The sequence below is a fragment of the Schistocerca serialis genome, unplaced genomic scaffold (genome assembly GCF_023864345.2).
Source record: "Schistocerca serialis cubense isolate TAMUIC-IGC-003099 unplaced genomic scaffold, iqSchSeri2.2 HiC_scaffold_1196, whole genome shotgun sequence".
Classification (NCBI taxonomy): Eukaryota; Metazoa; Arthropoda; class Insecta; order Orthoptera; family Acrididae; genus Schistocerca; species Schistocerca serialis.
The window spans coordinates 187,501-192,500 of record NW_026047399.1 but is presented as its reverse complement, the minus strand read 5'-3'; the positions used below and the strand labels follow the sequence as shown (position 1 = coordinate 192,500).

At 51.2% G+C, this 5,000-nt stretch overlaps 1 non-coding gene across 1 annotated transcript in view; it reads right to left on the bottom strand.

The window, feature by feature from the left end:
- LOC126434987 (small subunit ribosomal RNA) overlaps positions 1-750 on the bottom strand; it is a 1,910-nt gene extending 1,160 nt beyond the window's left edge. The window contains exon 1 of the ribosomal RNA XR_007579643.1: positions 1-750. This exon is cut by the window's left edge and continues 1,160 nt beyond it. This is a non-coding gene — a ribosomal RNA (small subunit ribosomal RNA).
- Positions 751-5,000: the final 4,250 nt, after the last annotated feature.

Sequence of the window (5,000 nt, the reverse complement as noted above, 5' to 3'; positions counted from 1 at the left end):
CGTCGCACGCCTTCAGCTCGCCCCACCGGCAGGACGTCCCACGATACATGCCAGTTAAACACCGACGGGCGGTGAACCAACAGCGTGGGACACAAATCCAACTACGAGCTTTTTAACCGCAACAACTTTAATATACGCTATTGGAGCTGGAATTACCGCGGCTGCTGGCACCAGACTTGCCCTCCAATAGATACTCGTTAAAGGATTTAAAGTGTACTCATTCCGATTACGGGGCCTCGGATGAGTCCCGTATCGTTATTTTTCGTCACTACCTCCCCGTGCCGGGAGTGGGTAATTTGCGCGCCTGCTGCCTTCCTTGGATGTGGTAGCCGTTTCTCAGGCTCCCTCTCCGGAATCGAACCCTGATTCCCCGTTACCCGTTACAACCATGGTAGGCGCAGAACCTACCATCGACAGTTGATAAGGCAGACATTTGAAAGATGCGTCGCCGGTACGAGGACCGTGCGATCAGCCCAAAGTTATTCAGAGTCACCAAGGCAAACGGACCGGACGAGCCGACCGATTGGTTTTGATCTAATAAAAGCGTCCCTTCCATCTCTGGTCGGGACTCTGTTTGCATGTATTAGCTCTAGAATTACCACAGTTATCCAAGTAACGTGGGTACGATCTAAGGAACCATAACTGATTTAATGAGCCATTCGCGGTTTCACCTTAATGCGGCTTGTACTGAGACATGCATGGCTTAATCTTTGAGACAAGCATATGACTACTGGCAGGATCAACCAGGGAGCTGCGTCAACTAGAGCTGAGCAGCCGGCCGCCCGGGAGTGTGTCCCGGGGGCCCGCGCGAACACGCAAGCGTCCGCTCAATTATTCTGCAAACAGGAGGAGGCTGAGCTCCCCTGCACCATACACCTCGAAACCCTCTCAGGTCCCGGCGGCGCGCAGCGCCGTCCTAAGTACTTGGTCGGGTTCGAGAGAGGCGCAATCGCCCGGAGTTTGGCGAGTAGACGCTTTAGGTGCGACCACCCGTGCTCCCAACTGAGCTTGCCGCTGCCGACAGAGGCCCGGGAGCGTGCTGTCGTGGCATTGCCGGCGGGAGACAACACGCGCCACCTACGGTGACCGGCAGCTCCAACGCCAGCGCCACAGAAGGACAAAAGCCCCACTTGGGTGCCGAAGCGAACTCTCCCAGCACAGCGCACGCGCCAACACGTCCGCACAGCTGCGATACAAACCACCTGCGAGAACCGCAGAGGCGACCGAGCAGCAGACGGCGTCGCGGCGCCGAGCGCCAGGCGGCGGCGCATCCTCAGCGCACACAGTCCTCAATCGGACCAGCACACTGCAGATGTCCACCGCGCTTCGCACCGGGCCCGCGAGGACCTACTTTGGCCGCACGGCGCCGCGTGCAGGGTGCGCCGGCGCGCAGCTGCGCCGCCTGCCGCCTCCGTCGGCCGGCGCGCCTGCCACTGGCCGCCCCCACCAGCCGGCTGTAGCGCGTGCGCCCACGCACCGCGCGGCCAGCACGCCGGGAGGCCCCCCCTCACCGGCCGGGGACGGTCCCACCCAGCCACCGCCGCGTATCGCTTCACACCCAGATGCCATTCACGTTCGTGGGCATGGTGGGTATCGCTGGAACAACCGGTTGGTAGCTCAACCGATCGTCGCCATCACTGATTCACCTCTAGCGAGAACAACCGCACCACAACGGTTTACCAGTTGTTCATTTGCGTAACGTCACCAGCAAACGTAGGCGTCCATCGCCATTTGCAAATTCAACGATTGTTGCATGCCTGTGTCAGGTGTCACGACACACTGTCTGCCCACATACACGCAACAACATGTGCACGCTTCGCGAACACGTGGAAGGTGGCCCCCGTACGTATGCGATGTCCATTGCGCGAACGACTGTCAACCGGCCTCTGTCGCATGTCGCAGATGTGGAACGCAGTGCACCATGCTATCACGGTGTGTGAGAAGAGACGACTACGTCTGACAACACGCGCCACTACATCAACAGACGGCTCATGCTGATCGCCATCCAGGGCATACCACACTGCAATCCAGCTCTTATAGGGAGACGACACGTAGCTGAGTGCACAACATTTGGACCGCATGGTTCGCCGTTGTTGGCGCAGTCGTTGTACGGTCACATGTACCACGATGTATCATTCAGTACATGAGGACCAATGTGCAGTACAGTGTGTGATTTGGACGTACAACATCAGCGGACAGTTGACACAGGCCGTACCACAGCGTAGGCTAAGTGCTTCGCCATGCGAAGGCCAATGAACAACTGCAAATGCCAATGAACAACTGCAAAGGGCATTGAGCATGTACGTCCTGCTGCCATCCACATTACAGTGTATAGCTGCAAGGTGTTTAACATGAAGCGATACACTGGGGACCGGGCAGTGCGAGTAGCAAACTATATTGCGGGGGTTGCAGTTGGGCAACACTACACTAATTTAACGCGTCGTATGACAATTACAGAGCAGGTTAAGGCCCAACGTGTGTTGGGTTAAGGCCCAACGTGTGTTGGGTTAAGGCCCAACGTGTGTTGGGTTAAGGCCCAACGTGTGTTGGGTTAAGGCCCAACGTGTGTTGGGTTAAGGCCCAACGTGTGTTGGGTTAAGGCCCAACGTGTGTTGGGTTAAGGCCCAACGTGTGTTGGGTTAAGGCCCAACGTGTGTTGGGTTAAGGCCCAACGTGTGTTGGGTTACAGCACAATGTGGGTTACGTTAAGGCGCAATATAGGTTACGTTAAGGCGCAATATAGGTTACGTTAAGGCGCAATATAGGTTACGTTAAGGCGCAATATAGGTTACGTTAAGGCGCAATATAGGTTACGTTAAGGCGCAATATAGGTTACGTTAAGGCGCAATATAGGTTACGTTAAGGCGCAATATAGGTTACATTAAGGCGCAATATAGGTTACATTAAGGCGCAATATAGGTTACGTTAAGGCGCAATATAGGTTACGTTAAGGCGCAATATAGGTTACGTTAAGGCGCAATATAGGTTACGTTAAGGCGCAATATAGGTTACATTAAGGCGCAATATAGGTTACATTAAGGCGCACTATAGGTTACGTTAAGGCGCAATATAGGTTACGTTAAGGCGCAATATAGGTTACGTTAAGGCGCAATATAGGTTACGTTAAGGCGCAATATAGGTTACGTTAAGGCGCAATATAGGTTACGTTAAGGCGCAATATAGGTTACGTTAAGGCGCAATATAGGTTACGTTAAGGCGCAATATAGGTTACGTTAAGGCGCAATATAGGTTACGTTAAGGCGCAATATAGGTTACATTAAGGCGCACTATAGGTTACGTTAAGGCGCAATATAGGTTACGTTAAGGCGCAATATAGGTTACGTTAAGGCGCAATATAGGTTACGTTAAGGCGCAATATAGGTTACGTTAAGGCGCAATATAGGTTACGTTAAGGCGCAATATAGGTTACGTTAAGGCGCAATATAGGTTACGTTAAGGCGCAATATAGGTTACGTTAAGGCGCAATATAGGTTACGTTAAGGCGCAATATAGGTTACGTTAAGGCGCAATATAGGTTACGTTAAGGCGCAATATAGGTTAGGTTAAGGCGCAATATAGGTTAGGTTAAGGCGCAATACAGGTTACGTTAAGGCGCAATATAGGTTAGGTTAAGGCGCAATATAGGTTAGGTTAAGGCGCAATACAGGTTAGGTTAAGGCGCAATACAGGTTACGTTAAGGCGCAATATAGGTTAGGTTAAGGCGCAATACAGGTTAGGTTAAGGCGCAATACAGGTTAGGTTAAGGCGCAATACAGGTTAGGTTAAGGCGCAATACAGGTTAGGTTAAGGCGCAATACAGGTTAGGTTAAGGCGCAATACAGGTTAGGTTAAGGCGCAATACAGGTTAGGTTAAGGCGCAATACAGGTTAGGTTAAGGCGCAATACAGGTTAGGTTAAGGCGCAATACAGGTTAGGTTAAGGCGCAATACAGGTTAGGTTAAGGCGCAATACAGGTTAGGTTAAGGCGCAATACAGGTTAGGTTAAGGCGCAATACAGGTTAGGTTAAGGCGCAATACAGGTTAGGTTAAGGCGCAATACAGGTTAGGTTAAGGCGCAATACAGGTTAGGTTAAGGCGCAATACAGGTTAGGTTAAGGCGCAATACAGGTTAGGTTAAGGTACGACATAGGTTAGGTTAAGGTACGACATAGGTTAGGTTAAGGTACGACATAGGTTAGGTTAAGGTACGACGTAGGTTAGGTTAAGGTACGACGTAGGTTAGGTTAAGGTACGACGTAGGTTAGGTTAAGGTACGACGTAGGTTAGGTTAAGGTACGACGTAGGTTAGGTTAAGGTACGACGTAGGTTAGGTTAAGGTACGACGTAGGTTAGGTTAAGGTACGACGTAGGTTAGGTTAAGGTACGACGTAGGTTAGGTTAAGGTACGACGTAGGTTAGGTTAAGGTACGACGTAGGTTAGGTTAAGGTACGACGTAGGTTAGGTTAAGGTACGACGTAGGTTAGGTTAAGGTACGACATAGGTTAGGTTAAGGTACGACGTAGGTTAGGTTAAGGTACGACGTAGGTTAGGTTAAGGTACGACGTAGGTTAGGTTAAGGTACGACGTAGGTTAGGGTAAGGTACGACGTAGGTTAGGTTAAGGTACGACGTAGGTTAGGTTACGGTACGACGTAGGTTAGGTTACGGTACGACGTAGGTTAGGTTACGGTACGATATAGGTTAGGTTACGGTACGATATAGGTTAGGTTACGGTACGATATAGGTTAGGTTAAGGTACACATTGTTGTAAGGAAAGGTTTAATGGGGGGCGGGGCGGCCGGTTTGTTGATTGTGACTATAGTAAGTGGATGCCTGCGGCATCATCTGATTTGCCACGTCAGGATGCACCTTTGGCTCATGACAGGCGGCGCTCTGATTCCATGGTTGTGGCAGACCTGTGTCTTTCATTCCTGCCATTGTTTGTGTGCTGTGAGAGGAGGCAGTATTGTGATGTTGGGTGCACCCCTGTGTAGGACAT